At 34.1% G+C, this 19,491-nt stretch overlaps 2 pseudogenes; one reads left to right on the top strand and one right to left on the bottom strand.

Annotated features, from left to right (window-relative positions):
- Positions 1 to 11,713: 11,713 nt before the first annotated feature.
- On the bottom strand, positions 11,714 to 12,045 carry LOC110590545 (annotated as a pseudogene).
- A 363-nt stretch (positions 12,046 to 12,408) lies between these two features.
- On the top strand, positions 12,409 to 17,206 carry LOC110590546 (annotated as a pseudogene).
- The last annotated feature ends 2,285 nt before the right edge of the window (positions 17,207 to 19,491 follow it).

The following is a 19,491-nucleotide window of genomic DNA, read 5'->3' as shown; positions in this document are numbered from 1 at the left end:
TCTAGCTTTGGGAAGATGGGAGTAAGATTTTCACCCTCTGCTGCATGTAGTAAATTGCAATATTTCATAATCAGATTATTCTAATTATTCAGATATTTCATATCTGATTATTTTGAACCTCTTTGCTGGAAATTTTAAAGTCAAGTCCAGATTTTGGATATCCACATAATTATTTCTACCTACTTCTAAGTTTCATAATCCACCACTCTTCCCACCCCCTGAGATCCAAGCACAGTAGTTTCTTTTTGGGTTTTCCTTTTTTTTTTTAGTTCTTACTTAAATTACAGTTAGTTAATATACAGTCATATTAGTTTCAGGTGTACAATATAGTGATTCAACACTTCTATAGAACACCGGTGCTCATCACAAGTGCCCTCCTTAATCCCTATCACCTATTTCACTGACCCCCCACCTACCTCTTCTTTGGTAACCATCAGTTTATTCTCTAGTTAAGAGTTTGTTTCTTGGTTGGCCTCTCTCTTTTTTCCCTTTGCTCATTTGCTTTGCTTCTTAAATTCCACATATGAGTGAAATCTTAAGGTATTTGTCTTCTCTGACTGACTTATTTTGCTCAGCATAATACACTCTAGCTCCATCCATGTTGTTGCAAATGGAAAGATTTCATTATTTTTTTTATGTCTGAGTAATATTCTGTTGTATATATATACCACCTCTTCTTTATTCATGTGTCGATGGACACTTAGGCTGTTTTCATAATTTGGCTATTGTAGATAATGCTGCTCTAAACATCAGAGTACATGTGTGTATCCCTTTGAATTGGTATTTTTGTATTCTTTGGGTAAATACCTAGTAGTGCAATTGCTGGATCATAGGGTAGTTCTATTTTTAACTTTCTTGAGGGAACCTCCATACTGTTTTCCACAGGGGCTACACCAATTTGCAGTCCTACCAACAGTGCAAGAGGGGTCCCCTTTCTCCACATCCTCACCAACACCTGCTGTTTCTTGTGTTGTTGATTTTAGCCATTCTGATAGGTGTTATCCCATTGTAGTTTTTGATTGGATTTCCCTGATGATAAGTAATGTTGAGCGTCTTTTCATGTATCTGTTAGCCATCTGTATGTCTTCTTTAGAGAAATGTCTATTCATGTCCTCTGCTCATTTTTTAATCGGATTATTCATTTTTTGGGTGTTGAGTTTTAGAAGTTCTTTATTTTATATAAATATATATACATATGTATGTATACACACACACATATCCATGAGCATAGAATGTCTTTCCATTTCTTTGTGTTATCTTCAATTTCTTTCATCAGTGTTTTATGATTTTCAAAGTACAGGTGTTTCACCTCTTTGGTTAGTTTTATTCCTAGGTATCTTAATTATTCTTGGTGCAGTTTTTGGTGCAATTGGTGCAATAAATAGAATTGATTCCTTAATTTCTCTTTCTGCTGCTTCATTATTGGTGTATAGAAATGCAACAGATTTCTGTACATTGCGTTTATATCCTGTAACTTTACTGAATTCGTGTATCAGTTCTAGCAGTTTTTTGGTGGAGTCTTTCAGGTTTTCTATATATGGTATCACGTCATCTGCAAATAGTGAAAGTTTGACTTCTTCCTTGCTGAGTTGGATGCCTTTTATTTCTTTTTGTTGTCTGATTGTGGTGGCTAAGTCTTCCAGTACTATTTTGAGTTAAAGTGGTAAGAGTGGATATCCCTATCTTGTTCCTGGTCATAGAGGAAAACCCCACAGTTTTTCCCCATTGAAGATTTTATTAGCTGTGGGTTTTTCATATATGGCCTTTATTATGTTGAGGTCTGTTGCCTCTAAACCTACTTTGTTGAGGGTTTATATCATCACTGGATGTTGTACTTAGCCAAATGCTTTTTCTGCATCATTGAGAGGATCATATGGTTCTTATCCTTTCTTTTGTTAATGGGGTATCACGTTGATTGATTTGTGAATATTGAACCATTTTTGCAACACAGGAATAAATCCTACTTGATCATGTTGAATGATTTTTTTTTTTTTTTTTAAAGATTTTATTTATTTATTTGAGAGAGAGAGTGAGAGAGAGAGAGAGAGCACAAGAGGGGGGAGCGGGAGAGGGAGAAGCAGGCTCCCCGCCGAGCAGGGAGCCCGATGCGGGACTCGATCCAGGGACTCCAGGATCATGACCTGAGCCGAAGGCAGTCGCTTAACCAACTGAGCCACCCAGGCGCCCGAATGATTTTTTTTTTTAATGCTAGTTGGATTCAGCATTTTAGATTCAGTTTGCTAGTATTTTCTTGAGAATTTTTATATCCATATTAATCAGGGGTATTGGCCTATAGTTCTCTTTTTTAGCTGCATCTTTATCTGGTTTTGGTATCAGGATAATGCTGGCCTCATAGAATAGATTTGGATGTTTTCCTTCCTTTTCTATTTTTTGGAATAGTTTGAGAAGAATAGGTATTAACTCTTCTTTAAATGTTTGGTAGAATTTACCTGTGAAGCCATCTGGTCCTGGACTCTTGTTTGTTGGGGTTTTTTTGGATTAATGATTCAATTTTTTTGCTGGTTATCAGTCTAAGTTTTCTATTTCTTCCTATTTCAGTTTTGGTAGTTTATATGTTTTTAAGAATTTATCCACTTCTTCCAGATTGTCTAATTTGTGGCACCTAATTTTTCATAACATTTTCTTATATTTGTTTCTATTTCTGTGGTGGTGGTTGTTATTTCTCCTCTCTCTAGGTACAGTGGTTTCTTTATCTGTCCCATATTCCAAAATCTTTTCAAGGCCTTTGTTCACAAAGGGCTTAAATCCATTTCCCCAGCTAGAAAATAACTTACTTACACTCCTCCTCTAGGTATCCAAGCAAGAGAGGTTTGCCATTGCTAATCATTTTACTTAAGAGACCAGTCTTTCTCCCTATCAGCCCAGTCAGGTTACTGTCTCATAATACATTTCCATTTTGTTCTCAGTAATTATCATGAACTGAAAATATATTTTATTTCTATTACTTAATGTCTGTCTCCCCCACATGAATGTAAGAGACAGGAGGAAAGAAAACTTTTTATTGTGTATGGTGATAAAACAGGAATATAACACATACCTAATATGGATATAGATAGATAGGTAGATAGAATGAATAACTATGTATAGGTGACCATAAAGATTTTAAAAGAGAAATAATTGAAGCTATATTTACCTAATGCTGGATATGTATTTCTTGATACTTAAAAGGATTATATAAATATGTGTATGTATATATATATATATATATATATATATGATTTACATATATAAGTGGTAATGTTTTATGTATAAATGATTATATATGTGTATGTCTATATGTATATACAAATGATTGCATATATGTATATATATGCATATAAAATCAAGGTATCAAGGTCTAGGCACTTTGTGTGTTTATTGCTATAATATGTCTTAGCTTCTAGGTTCTCTCATCAGACAGAACTAGGAAATATATGTATGTATTCTAATTCATGAATAGACAAATACCTATATTTATTTCTGTGTCTATCTGAATGCATATAGCTTTAAAAAAACACAGAAATTCATATTGATACATCTGATTTGAGTTCTCTCCTTTATTTCTTATGCCACTAAGTTTATTTCAGCCTTCCACCTATCCTATTTGTAACTTTCTTTTCTGACAGAAACTTGGCTTTCTTTTACTCTAACATATTTACTTATTTAGCCATTCCTAGCGTACATCCAAAGTAGCTTCAAAATTACTAATCCATAACTCTTGAAACTTTAAATAGAGAATTCATAATTCCAAAACAAATATAATGAAAGAAGAGATTTGACTTTCTTCAAGTTGAATGATTAGTTTCTAAAAAGACCTGGAGGAAGCCCACCGTTTACCCAACTGTTCTCAGCAAATCCCCTTTGCTTGCTGCTAACTTCATCTTCAGCTTTCTTGATTCCTTGATAAACATTTCCAATCTAAATCTTTGCTTCATCTCTCTGTCATCTCTTATCTTCATCTATCTAGCTGTAGAATTAACAACTGTTTTTGTACTTGCATTGCAATCTGACATCTTTATAGCACCCAATTTCTTATCTTTTGTATGTGGTTCATTTCAGAACAATTACTAGTAAGAATTATCCCTGCTCCTTATTTAACATTTAGGAAATCTGTCCCAAACCAAATTGAGAGGGGAGCAGAAGCATTTTTAATCCTTAATCCTTTTATCTCCTTACTTCCACCATTTTTAGCCTTATTCAAGACAACTATTCTTTTAGAAGTCCCTCTTTCCCCTGATGACATAGCTACCCCATTTCATCATCTTTACTACTCGGGTTAAAACTTTAGAGACGTTGTTGATTCTGCTGTTTACTTTGTTTTTAAATCTAATTAATTGCTTCACAGTTTAAATTTTATTATCTTTCTCAACTATGACCTCTTTAATGTTTTTATGCCTATGAGAGACTTTTGTAATAATACAAACCAGCAGTACATCTTTCATGGGAAATTGCAATTAGTTGCCCCTGTGCCCCAATGAATTCTGAATACTGCTAAAACCAACCTTATTAAAATAGCTGATGATATATTTTCTAGGGCCAGTTAGATCACATTAGAATTAAGTACAATTTCTTAATCAAATATTCAAGTCCTATGCTGTGATTTCAACCAGAACCTCTGGAAGTGATTCTTACTCTTGCCCTTGACATGCACAACCCTCTAGTAAAAATGGAAAACTCTATGTTCCCTGAAACTTTCTTAATTTTAATTTTGCCTATATTATTTCCTTTGTATTTCAGAGGAAAAATTATAGCCCTAAAGGCATATATTTGAAATTTTAAAATTCTGAATTTGGTGATATAAACATCTTTCTTAAAAAACTAGAAAAATAACAGCAAATTAATCCTAAGGGAAGTAGAAGAAAATAAATTATAAAGCTAGGGACAAAAATCAATGAAATAGAAGACTAACATGCATAAATAAAATCAACAAAGGTGAAAGTTGGTTTATTGAAATGTTTGATAAATTAACATTTTGATAAGACTGATAAGACTAATAAAAATGTATATAATTTATATATGTCAAATCTATTATAATATATATAATATTATTATAATAGCTAAATAATAAATAATAGCTAAAAAAACCAATGACTTAATGGACCCCAGGTATTAAAAAGGTAATAAGGATAATAATCTATATTAAAGGAAATACTTTATTATGCAGTTTTATGACCATGTATATATTTATATCCCCCAAAGTGACACAAGTTGAAATTCAAAATTTTATATCTATTAAAGAAATTGAAACTCCAAAAAATCCTTTCCTCAAAACAGTAGAGTTCATGTAATTTTATTAGTGAATTTTTCTATTAGTGAATTTTTCTAAATAGTTAAGGTCAAAAACAAAATACCATTTTACAAATATTTTTCTTGAGATTAAAAAAAAGGAACACTAATACTTGTTAGAGGTCAGCATAATTTTTATACCAAATCCTAACAAGAATATTACAGAAAGGAAAATTACAAGATAATCTCTTTTTGTATTTGAACATGCATGCATATATGGGTATAGCCTAGACAAAATATTTCAAATAAATTCCAGCAATATGTAAAGAGGATAATATTTTATGACCTAATGGGAACCTAGTGCAGTAATGCAAGGTTGGTTTAGTATTCAAAACAATCATTGCATCTTACCTCATTAAAAGAATAAAGGAGAGAACTCAAATGGTCATCTTAGTAGATGCAGGAGAAGCATCTGATAGATTCAGCCTATATTTATTTATTTATTTATTTATTTATTTTTAAAGATTTTATTTATTCATTTGAGTCACAGAGCTAGAGAGAGAGCATGAGCAGGGGGAGAGGGAGCTGAGCAGGGAGGCTGATGCGGGACTCGGTGGTCCCAGGATCGTGACCTGAGCCGAAGGCAGAGGCTTAACTGACTAAGCCACCAGGCATCTCTCAGCCTACATTTAAAACTATTTAAAATATAGAAAAGTTTGAATGGAATGGAGCTGTCTTAATTTGTTATATTTTATTTAAAAACATTTAGAGCAGCCATTTTTCTTAATGGTTATATATTGAAAAATTTTATCCTAAGACTGGGAAAATTAAAAGGATGTCTGCTAAGACTCAGTATATTCAATACTATATTTGAGTGATAAGCCATTGCAATAAGTTCGGAGACAAAAGGTATAGACATTAGAAAGGAATAAATAAGATGAATATGGCATTATAATATATATAGAAATCTAAATCTACACATTCTATTAAAAAAATCAATAGTTAATCACAGTTTTAAAATGAAAATCAGTATCCAAAATTCAATGAGTATTTCTGTATACTCTCAACAAATGGAAAATAAAACTAAAATATTTAACTCCATAGCATCTAAAGGAAATGAAATAACTAGGCATAAGTCTAGTAAAAGCTGTGTAGGTCCTCTAAGCTGGAAAAAAAAAAAAAACTGTATTGAGAGGAACTAAAAAAAAAAACTAAAGCCTCCTCTGTCTTTTTTTACAAAATTAGTACCTGTCCATTCAAATTTTCAACAGGTTTTTAAAATTGGAAATTGATAAGATGATTTTAGAATATACGTAGAAATGAAAATGGACAAGAAAGTCAAATTATTTGTATCAGCTTTTTAACAGTTACCACAAATTTGGTAGCTTAAAATAAAATCCATTTCTTAGCTTACAGTTTCTGTAGATCAGAAAAACAAACACAGCTCATCTGGATTCTCTGCTTAGGGTCTCACCAGGCTATAAGCAAGGCGTCAGGCTGCCTGCTCATCTAAGAACTGACCAGGGAAGAATCCCATTTTCAAGCTCATTCAGGTTGTTGGCAGAATTCATGTCCCTGCCTCTGTGAGGCTGAGGCCCCTTGTTTTCTTGCTGGCTGTTAGTCAAGGGTGATGTTCAGCTTCCAGAAGTTACTCACGTCCTAGCCACATAGCCCTCACATAACATAGTAGCTTATGTCTTCAAAGGAGGCAGGAGAATCTTTCTCCAATTTGCTATGTGATAGTCTTACATAATGCAGTGTAATCACAGGAGTGATAATCCCACTGCTGTGCATACAGCATAAGCAAATCAAAGGAGCCATTATTCCATCATGTTCCCAGGTCCTGCCCACATCAAAGGGAGGGGACTCTACAGGGTGAGGTCACCAGGGGTTGGGAAACTCCAGGGCTATCTTAGAATAATGCCATCGTATTCCATAAGAATAAGAACTAAACTGGAGGACCTATACCACCAGCCATAAAGGCTAATTATAAAGTTGATTAATAATGTCTATTATTGGTTCCAGGATAGACAAATATAGTAATAGAAGAAAATTTAGCAATAGGAAAGACACCCACATATATAGAACTGCTATTTGGTTTAAAGTATGTTTTGAAGAAACGATGTTGTGTAGTGTGTCAATTGGATAGTTACTTTGACAAAAAAAAGGAAAACAAGCAAATCTTTACTTGCTACCTTACACTATACACAAAAATCAATTCCAAGTGGATTGAATGTTTAAATGTGAAAATTAAAACAAAATTTATGGAAGATAACATATGAAAATTTCTTGAGGACTCTAAGTTACGCAAAGATATTTTGAAGAGGAAACAAAAAGCATTAATCATAAAACTTTGGTAAATTTGGTTATTTTATTTTATTTTATTTTAAAGATTTTATTTATTTATTTGATAGAGAGAGCACAAGAGGGGTAGTGGCAGAGGGAAAGGGAGAAACAGACTCCCCGCTCAGCAGGGAGCGGGAGGTAGGGCTCAATCCTAGGACCCTGGTATCATTACCTGAGCTGGAGGCAGATGCTTAACAGACTGAGCCACCCAGGTGCCCCAAATTTGGCTATTTTAAATTAATAATTTATAGTTGTCAAAAGTATTATTAGAAGTGAAAGTGCAATGTACAAATTAGAAGAAGATATTTTCACCTTTTATGAAATCTTATCACAGTGTTTCAAGAATTTCTGCAAAATAATAGGAGAACTTAGATATCTCCATTTAAAAGATTGGGTAATAGACTTTGGGAGTATAACAAAAGAGAATATCTAAGTAGCCAATAAGCATGAAAATCTGTTTAATTATTAGTAATATGCAAATTAAACCCACATGTCATACTACTACACATCCCAGTCTTGGACATTATGTAGAATAATTGGAAATCTCTTACATTATTGTCAGAATGTAATTTGATAGAACCACTTTGGAGAAAAGCATGATTGTGTCTACAAAAGCTGTCATGTTGCAACCTTATTATTCAGGCATACCACTTCTAGGAAGTTATTCTTCTACATGCATCAAAAGATACAGAGAATATTTACAACAGCACTATTTGCATTTTCTCCAATTTGGAAACAATCTAAATATTTATCAATGGAGGGCGCCTGGGTGGCTCAGTTGGTTAAGCGACTGCCTTCGGCTCAGGTCATGATCCTGGAGTCCCGGGATCGAGTCCCACGTCGGGTTCCCTGCTCGGCGGGGGGTCTGCTTCCCCCTCTGCCCTCTTCCCTCTCGTGCTCTCTGTCTCTCATTCTCTTTCTCTCAAATAAATAAATAAAATCTTTAAAAAAAAATTATTTATCAGTGGTAGAATGGGCAAGTAAATTATGGTATATTCATATAATGGAATGTAAATGAGGGATAGGAATTCATGAATTTATTTTTTTTTAAAGATTTTATTTATTTATTTGACAGAGAGAGAGACAGCAAGAGAGGGAATGCAAGCGGGTGAGTAGGAGAGGGAGAAGCAGGCTTCCCGCTGAGCAGGGAGCCCGATACGGGGCTCGATCCCAGGACTCTGGGATCATGGCCGGAGCCGAAGGCAGACGCTTAAGGACTGAGCCACCCAGGCGCCTCAGGAATTCACGAATTATTGTTACATTCAAGAAGATGAATCTCATAGATATTGAACTAGAGAAATCATATGCAAGAACATGAATTACTCTATGATTCAGTGATATGAATTATAAGAATAAGAGCATCAGTTGATTGTGATAGAAGTCAGGATAGAGGTGATGGAAGGAAAGAAACTGGCAGGCCATATGAGAGCCTCTGTGCTGAGAAGTCTGGTCATAGTTGCACAGTATGGGCGTGTTATGAAAATGTCTTGAACTATACTTCCGTGGCCATTTCTCAGTATATATGATATAGTTAAAAAAAAAAAACAGCCCTAAAAAAGTAATCTTCACCTTTATAGGGTAGGTTTTAGGTAGTAGCATTTAACTTTTAATTTTCATTAAATTTATACACACTTTAAAAGTTTATGATTAACTGTAATAATTAAAATAAGTTATCTGTTAATGCATTTATTTGTACCTTAAGTACTAAAATCAAGCCTTGTGCTACTAGAAGTAGACTAGAGAGTACACAGTGTAATTACAAATTATTCAGTTTACATCATGGCAGTGAGAGGCTTCTTGTCAGCCTGAGTATTGATGCTGACAGTAATTTTAAGCAATTTATTCCCATGTTTCCCAAAGTACACTGCATTTTTGGTCATATGGGCAATATATTAGTCTTATTCTTTTTCCCCCCGATATAAAAGCAATATATGCTTGAGAAATTTCCCATGTCATGTATGTAATGCCTTCACATTGACTACATGAAAACTTAAATTTCAAAGTTAACTTTAAGATTTTTGTAATTCTGATTTAAATTTGTCCATCAAGTAAGCACCTCTCTAATCAAGAAAAATAACACTTGGTGGTTTTGCATCAAATACTCCATAAAACGTTTTTCACCTGGGTTGTAACTTTTTAGAAGTATTGCTTTATATTCTATGCTAGTCTGACATTTAAAAAATTAGGAAAAATGGTTTATTTCATTTCCAGAACACCTCCTTAGTCCATTTATGTTTATTTCTGATACTTGGTGACAAGTAAACTTTGCACTTCAGTGGACTCATTTTAAGAAATTTTCTCCCAACTTCTAAAGGTAAAAATTTCTCTAAGGGTTATAGAATTTCCAGAGTTCACAAAGCATTCATCCATAATAATTTGCAGGAATATGGTAAACTGTAACTGTGGCATCCTCCAGATGTTGAAAAAAAACACAATATTTAATTCTAACTACACTTACTTGCCCTTATATATAGGCTTAATGCTTTATTTATTATATTTATTTCTTTTAGGCTTAATGCTTTAGGAATAAAATGTTGAAATTTTATAAAAGTCTGTAATGTTCTTACAAAATTATTTCAGGTTTTAAAAAAATTCATTTTGTTGCTTTAAAACATATCAGACTCTAATGTATTTTTATCCATGCATTTTTTGAGTAAAGATTTTAAGGAATTACGAGGCAAGATATATTTTTTCTTTCTAGCCTACTCAAAGAAAAGATCAGCATGGACAGGAACATATTCCAGATAACTGAAGCCTAACTAACTAAACAGCAAAATGCTAAATTTTATTATTTTTTAATGGAAATAAGGATGCACTACTTCAAAAACCTTTCTGCCTTCTTTGAAAATAGGATAATTTGGCCATTTCTAGGTGTCTTAGATATCTTAGGCTGCTATAACAAAAATGCCATGGGATGGGTGCCTTAATAAACCACAGAAATTATTTCTCACTGTTACAGATATTGGAGGTCCAAGATCAGTGTATTGACATAGTCATGTTCTGGTGAGAACTCTCTTCTAGGTTGCACTGCCAACTTCTCATTTTATCCTCACATGACAGAGTAGAGAGGGGAAGCAAGTTCTCTCATGACTCTTAGAAGGATACTAATCCTATTCTCATGACCTTATCTGGCCCTAATTACCTCTCAAAGACCCTACCTCCTGATACCCTGATATTAAATTGAGAGGTAGGGTTTCAAAATCTGAGCTGGGGGGACAAAAACATTCAGTCCATAATACTAGGTGACTGTTAAATGGCTCAGCATTGTTCCACATGTTATCTAATCTGAGTCTCTTTTATAACAAATGGTAGCATATCTTTCACCAGTCTACAGTTTTATTGAACTAAATGTTAGTAGTATAACTTTTCCACTTCAGGCATTTGAAATAATAGTTTTGGGGAATGTTAAGTATTATCAAATTTAATGAAGAAACATTTATTGAATATTTTTTATGTGCTGAACACTGCTAAATTTTCTAAGTGTGCTAAGGGATATAAAGATGAATTGAGGGTACCTGGGTGGCTCAGTCGGTTAAGCATCTGACTTCGGCTCAGGTCATGATCTAAGGGTCCTGGGATCAAGCCCTTCATGGGGCTCCCTGCTCAGCAGGGAGCTGGTTGTCCCTTTCCCCCTGCTCATTCTCTCTCTCAAATAAATAAAATCTTTTTCTTTTTTTTTGAAGTATGAATTGAACAGGGCTCTAATCTAAAGAGCACATAATGGCAATGGTTAAATAAATATTAATAAAGCATAAATTCTATCATATAGGTATGTACTAAGTACAGTGATGATAGAACACAGAGTGATCTACCTAAGTGGAAAGAGGAGACAATTCTGCTGGGGTTCTTTTCTTCCTAAGTTTACAGCCATGACACTTTCAGGATTCATAAAATCAGTCAAATCAGTCCAGTAGGTTATGATCAGTATTAAGAAACAATAGATGAATAGAAATTATGAGATATATCACCGGTAGTAAGATTAAGGATTTTTATGTGAAAATTTTTCTTTTTTTTTTTTCCCCCCTGTACCCGTCGTCTTTTATTGGATGTTAATTCTCCATTAGGATATGAAAGGATTCAAGGGTTGCCAGGCAAAGGTCATGGTCAGGAATGCAGAATGTTTCTCCACACTGGGCACTCTTCAGTGGTACATGCACAGCTGCTCATGTTTGAGTTCCTTGTAAGGAGACTGTGTTTGAAAAGCACATAAGCTGCCAGCACCATAGAAATCCCAGCGATGCCGCCTTTCTTCACATTGACATACTTGTAATTCTGGTAGTAACCTCTTTGAAATGCTCCAACAATGCCTTTACGGGTGAAATCCCGTATCAGTTTTCAGCTTGGCAGCTCTCCTAGTTTGACCTCCATGAGCTTCTTCTCCTTCACTGGTATGGATGACCGTATCTTGGAGTCCTGGGTGTTTGCTCTGACGGGCCGCTGAAACTTTCTGCTTATACAAATATATTCAGACATACATGCACATATTTGTGTACTTGTATCTTTAAAAATGTATCTTTTGGGGAGTCAACATCTAAAAAGTTTCAAAGGTACTTCTTTGCATTAGTGGAATAAAGAATAGTAGATGCAAAACAGAGACAAATAATATAAGATACCATATTCAATTAACTATAATTGGTTTGTCTGGATTGTAGAATATGTGTTAGGGAAGTAAATGGAGGGAAGATGTATGTGGAAGCTCCATAATATAATGTTTTAAATGCTTTTTAAGTCAATTTACACTTCTGAAATTTGTTTTTAGCAATAGGACATGATGCTTTTGTTGTCATTATATAAGCTACACTTTTTAATTACATATATAGGTTAAATTTTAACAACATGGTGAATTTAAGAGGAAGTGTTTATTTCTTATGTGTTACTCTAGGAATTCAGGGATTTAAGGGCAAGATGATGTGATTAGTATTTTTTTAGCACTGGTGCCCAATCAGTTATACTAGGGAATTGATACCTGCCAATCAGAATGAGACAGGAGCAGGTGGGGGATTGTGCTACCAATCCTTAAACTCCCAAGCAGGTAGTGAAGTGAAAGAGATTTAGGGGAAGAAGAGCAAGAATGCTTCAGAATACTTTAGGAGCACCTGGAACTGCTGATGAGAATGGATGATTTGGAATGTCTTGTGTGATGCCTCTTCCCCATTTTCTTTTGACGCAGCCTGCAGAAGAATTTGAATGAAAATATTATAATATGAAGACTATATAAAGTCAAAAAATAATCCAGGAGTTATATAGGAAGTTGTAAGAAAGTAATAGGGCCCTATTTTTGTCCTATTAATTAATTTTCAGCTTGCTAGGAAGAATATTACAACTTTTGAATCAGAAGACCGGATCTTGACAAACATTTTGATGTCTACAATAAGATGTAAAGTCGAGGGTGACTAGAAGAGTTATCTTATGAGGCGGCAACAGAAGCAACATCTAAGGCCAGGAGAAGAGATGAAGTGACTATGGGTGTCCCTGGCCACAAGCAAAGAAACAGCAGAGAGAAAGGGACCATGGAAGCTTATGGAAATGGGACCAATATTTGTTCATTTATTTATCAGTCATTTGCAGCATACAGGATAATTATGTGATATGTTTATCTCAATAATATTAATATTAGTTAAACCTTAATCTAGATGAATCCTCAAAGTTGTTTTATTTTTTTAATTACTTCTGCTCAGCACCTGTCTGAATGTAATTAACAAAACACATTATCATAAGTAGCTAATCAAATCTTATGCACTGTAGTACATAATCCATTCCCTCATGGAAAGTTTCTGACTTGAAACAGTTCTAGTCATTCATTTAGAAATATTGCATTGCATTAAGCTAAACTTTTCTATTCCCCTATATTTTGATGTCTAAGGGCAGTAGTCTTTTATGCACCATTACCAACACAGCCTTGAGCAAACCAGCTGGTGTTTTCCGTGAACATCAGGAGATACCAGCGCCTCAATTTGGTTATATTTCTGTTTGATATGGGCTGAAAATATTGAAAAAAGTTTTATACATATATAAAATTTACTTTTACTCTCTGTATGTCTTAATTTTCCTCCTAGGTTCGTTTTTTTTTTCTTTTGGATGTCATTTGAATCATATGTATGTCTGAAAATAACTGTATATATGTATATATAGGTATACATAAGCATATGTATGTATATAAATATATAAAGCTTATACATTCTTGTCAATGTCATATTCACAATTATTTAATAGTTTAATAGAGGCAGAAAACAAAACACAGGACCTTTATTTGATGTTAGGTGTATATATATATATATATATTTTTTTCTATCAAAACAGATGTTTTCCTTGGCTCGTATTGCATATATTTAATTCATTTAAGTAGTCATATCATGCTGGATCTTAGGCACACATATTTAGGTCAGTTTACCTTCTCCTCCTCCTTAGTGGAGACCCCATTTTTTTCTTTAATCTTCCATTTCAGTACCTTTTCTTCTCACCATAAAAACATTATTGCAAATTAAATGCTTCACCTGCCAATCCTCCATCACTACCTTTATTTACAGATATTACATATATGAGTACTACTTAATGTTGTATCATATATGCTTTAAAGATTATAAATTTAGCGTACATGTTCTATTGCAACTTGCCTTTTCGCTCAGCACTTTCTGTCTGAGATAATCCAAGCTGATAAAAACGTATTTTGTTATATATTTCAATTACATTGTGTTATTCCACATTTTATCAATCCATTGACCTCACTGAAGCTTATTAAGTTGTTTCTTAGGATTCCCCAATGGATATCCTTACACATACCTTCTTTTTCACTATGTACAAATTTCTTTAGGATTTATATATGTAGAAGAGTATTTCTAGGACCTACAGGTAAATGCATTTTCACTTTACTTAAACTACCAAATGGTTCTTTAATACTAGTGTGTTATAGGTTTACCATCAGCATGTATGAGTTTCTCTTTTCCCCACACCCTCAAACATTGATGTAATCACACTTTTAAAATTTCCCTACCTAGTGGGTGAAAAATGTTTTCTCCTTGTTGCAGTTTGCATTTCTTTTGAGTAGTAGTGAGGTTGAGCTTCATGGTTCACCTAGGAATTGCCTCCTCATAGTCTCTGCCCGTATTTCTGTAGTTACCATTTCTTATTTATGTAAATTTGTATATTCATTTTAATTTGTGCTTTCTCACTACCAGTCTTACGTGTTTTCAAAAACAAAATGGTTTCTTCACCTATGATAGTTTTTCTACCTTTTATAGTTAATCACATTAGCTCTTTTCTTTTCCTTTAACCCTCTGAAGTTTTCTGTTAGGTACATTTTAGTTTGTCCCAACAGATTTTGTTTTGTAGTGATTTCACTGGACTTCTCTCTAAAACTTCCACAGATTTCCTCTGTATCCTTAGATTACTCAGGGGTGACTGTGTGAAATACGGGGGTTTCCCTTCTCCCTATGTGATTCAAAAAACTAGCATTCTGCTGTAGAATTCTGATTGCATTGCATTGTAAACTAAGAATTTATCCCCCCCCCCTTTTTTAGGATTTATCCTGTAACATAAAAATTATGATAATTTCTTAAGACAGCCACTATTCTCTATTATGTGGCCAATATTTCTTAACATTTTTACTGTGTGATGAAAATTTTTATTTTCTATTCCTTGGGTATAAATTATAGAATTATAAATTATTTCTAATTTTTTGTCTGCTTGATATATTGACTTAGGAGAGAAATATGTTAATTATGAAACAAGCCATTATCCTTCAGCTACTGCTGCTGGTCCACCTCATCCTCTTCTTCGTCTCTCTCTTTTTGGTTAATATTTGCCTGACATGTATTATTTCTGTTACTTTATCTTCAAATTATAAAGAAAAATATTAAGTATATTCTGTCCCTTAGCATATTTTTGTATTCATGCTTATTTTAAATATTACTTCCCTTCCTTTTGTCCCTTCCAATTCTTACCCTTTTCTCTCCTTTCTCCCCCAACATAGATCCAGTATTTTTAACCTCCGGCATTTTAGTTCTGGACTTTTATGGAAAAAACTATTATTACTGGATAAGCATTAAGCAAATTTTAATAATTTTACTTTTGTTCCTTATTCTTTCTAGATTCATTTTTCTTTTCCTTCTTAACATCATTTAATAATCATTTTGTAGAGTGTCTCTGGGTGATAAACTTTTTGAATCATATGTATGTCTGAGAGTAACTACTCATATTTAAATATTACTCCAAGTAGAAATAGTTTTATTTTCAAAGGGTTTTTTTTTTTAACTTTTAAGACTTTTTTCATTGCCTAGAATGTTGCTGAAGAGAAATCAGATATCAATCTTATGTTAATTAACTGTAGGAATTAATCTCTTTGATATCTTTTTTTTTTTTTGAGTTTTCCAAAGGTTTATTGAAGCAGAAACAAGGTGGTCTGATACTTGTTGGAAAAAAGCAGTTTTAATGGTATTCAAAAATACTTTTTCAGAAGTATTCTAACACAAGTTTTCTTCATAAACTAGATTATGTTGTAAAATTTTTTCTAAATCTTTTAAGAGAGTTGGTTCTTAAGAACTAGAGGTTATTCCTATTCCAAATCTTTCTTGTGCTCCTGAAAAACTGCAGAAAGTCATTTGAAGCTGTTTAAGATATGGATTTATTTTTTTACTCTTGCTGGTGATAATTGCTGTACTAAGTATGTGCAATCTTCACTTAAAGTCATTGTGATGCTGAGAAGTTTCATTGATAATCTGTCCATCTCTAGTTTCAAGCGTCTTAATCAGAAGTGTCCTTTTTGAGTGACTGTCAACCAAGGGGGGTAAATCCAGATTGGTTTCCCTCAGGTTCAGGGAAGAAAAGTTTGGAAGAGGCAGAGCAATCCTGCTCTCCTTGCCAGCAGCTTTCTATAAGTGGCAGTCTCAGTGTTGAGTGCCATCTTAACATTCAGCAGGTCCTGGTATTCCCGAAGGTGAGGAGCAGTGTGCCCGGCATGCATCTGCTGCAGGACTCAGTATACTTCTTGCTGGCTGATGCCATTGACACTGAGTTCAAGAAGACTTGCACCAATGAGAAGGTGGAGCTGCAGGAGCTGAATAACCACTTTGTCAACTACATCAAGGTGCACTTCCTGGAGCAGCAGAACAAGGTCCTGCTGGCCGAACTTGAGCAACTCAAGGGTCTGGGCAAGTTGTGCCTGGGGGACCTCTGTGAGGAGGAGATGCAGGAGCTGTGCCTGCAGGTGGACCAGCTCACCAACGACAAGGTCTGCGTCAAGGTGTAGGACACCCTGGCCGAGGACATCATGTGGCTCTAGGAGAAGTTGCAGGAGGAGATGCTTCAGAGAGAGGAAGCTGAGAGCACCCTACCATCTTTCAGACAGGATGTTGACAATGCTTCTTTGGCACGTCTTGACCCTGAGCTTAAAGTGGAATCCTTGCAAGAAGAGGTTGCCTTTTTGAAGAAACTACATGGTGAGGAAATCCAGGAACTGGAGGCCCAGATTCAGGACCAGCATGTCCAAATCATTATGGATGTTTCCAAACCTGACCTGTGTGATGTACTCCATCAGTATGAAAGCATGGCTACCAAGAAACTTCAGGAGGCCAAGGAATGGTACAAGTCCAAATTTGCCAACCTCTTGGAGACTGCTAATCTTCGATATCTTTTATAAGCTTCATTTATCCTTGATTTCGTAAAATTTTACTTCCGTGTGTCTAGAAAGGGTTGCTTTTAGTTTATTTCTTTTTCTTATACAAGCTTGTCCTTTTAAATAAGCTTTATGAAAACAGCATACTATAGTTCTGAGAATCCTTTACTATCAATTCTTCAAATATTTTTTTACCATCTTTTCTCTTTCTGAACCTTTTATTAATAAAATATTAGACTTTAACATTCATTCTTTATTTCTCCAGTTTTATTTTATATTTTTCTATCCCTCTAGTTGTTTCTGCTTTGAACTGGGCAAATGATTCTAACTTGATAATTGAATCTTTGTCTATGCCTACATCCTGAGTATCTACTTTATTTTTTTCATTTTAATAAATTTGCTTTTTATTTCCAATATCTTTAATTATTTCTTCTGAACAGATCCTGGAATCCTGTACCATCACAATTTCTGGATTGCTTCACATCCTGTACTTATCTCCATTCTGCTTAAGTCTTAGTCATACATGGATTATGTTATCATCTAAAATTTTAAAAAATAAGAATATTAAATTTTATTATTCTATTCTTTTTTAAAATTTTTTATTGTTATGTTAATCACCATACATTACATCATTAGTTTTTGATGTAGTGTTCCATGATTAATTGTTTGTGTATAACACCCAGTGCTCCATTCAGTACGTGCCCTCTTTAATACCCATCACCAGGCTAACCCATCCTCCCACCCCCCTCCCCTCTAGAACCCTCAGTTTGTTTTTCAGAGTCCATAGTCTCTCATGGTTCGTCTCCCCCTGCGATTTCCCCCCCTTCATTCTTCCCTTCCTGCTATCTTCTTTTTTTTTTCTTAACATATATTGCATTATTTGTTTCAGAGGTACAGGTCTGTGATTCAACAGTCTTACACAATTCACAGAGCTCACCATAGCACATACCCTCCCCAATGTCTATCACCCAGCCACCCCATCCCTCCCACCCCCCACCACTCCAACAACCCTCAGTTTGTTTCCTGAGATTAAGAATTCCTCATATCAGTGAGGTCATATGATACTTATTATTCTATTCTAACAACAACTTCCAACTGCTTAACTTTCACTCCCTCTACACCAGTTCCTTGATCTCAGAGATATCTCTTGAGTATCTGTCTCCCTCTCTATCTACCTATCTATCTATCTGGCTGTCTTTTCATCTTTGCCTCTCTTTCATACTAGTCATTAACCAGTGGTTGAACTTCACAACCAGAAACATGTTCTAATACATCTCTTTTAGAAACTAAAAGATAACATAATAACCCCCAAGTTACCAGTAAAATATGTGGTTAAAGATAGGGCACATATAAAATTTCCTGTTTATAAAAGCAGAAAGGCTCATGGTGATGACTGTTCCATATCATTTGCTACATATGATGATCAGAAACACAATCATTTTTCTGTCAGTGGAATGATTTACTGATCAAAAAATCTAGGTGGCTCTAGTCCTGTCCACTACAAGACTCTTCATTTCTGGGTCTACACCACTTTATCAATGGATTTCCTATCATTGCAATTACGGGAGCCTAAGAATTGTCATTGGAATTATGCAGTAGTAGGTTAGCAATACAGATATATTCAGTCTCTGAGAGGATTGTGATCTGTTTTGTTTTGTTTTTACCTTATATTCTTAGGAAATCCTGTGGACTGGTAACTCAGTTGGAATCTTGCCTCTTGGAGTTATCAGTGCTAGAGTTAGTATATGGAAAGATGCTTGTCTTTAAATGTCTTCATTTTTTTCTATATTTTTCTGTCTCCTTTTTAACATTTTTGGGAAAAGCATGAGTGTATGTATGTATATAATTATAATTTTTATGTTTTCAAATTAGTTTTCAAGATAACAGATATTGCATTTTTTACATTTTAAATTGTTTATAGGTAAAATATTTAATCCTTCTAAATATGCATACTTTTGCTTTACCTTTGCTTTTTGGGTTAGGCTTGTTGGAAAGAATATATATACATTACATAAAATCATGAATTCTTAAATTCAATGATGCTACCTTTATTTTTTATTAAAAAATTATATCTGTATATATCATTTAACATTGGTCAATTCTGTTTCAATTATATTTGTTTAATTATAAATATTAAGTTCAAGTTCAGTTATGGTTATAATTTTTGTTAAATAATAAAAATGATTAAAGTCTGTATCTTTCTCTGAATACACTTTTGGGGAAAATCTGTAAGCTTTGGCAGGTTTTGTTCTTATTATCCTCAAAAACTGCAATTTACATTAGGATTTATACTTTTTTTTTTTAAGATT

The sequence above is a fragment of the Neomonachus schauinslandi genome, chromosome 9 (assembly GCF_002201575.2).
Source record: "Neomonachus schauinslandi chromosome 9, ASM220157v2, whole genome shotgun sequence".
NCBI lineage: Eukaryota > Metazoa > Chordata > Mammalia > Carnivora > Phocidae > Neomonachus > Neomonachus schauinslandi.
This window is presented reverse-complemented; position numbering and strand designations above follow the sequence as displayed.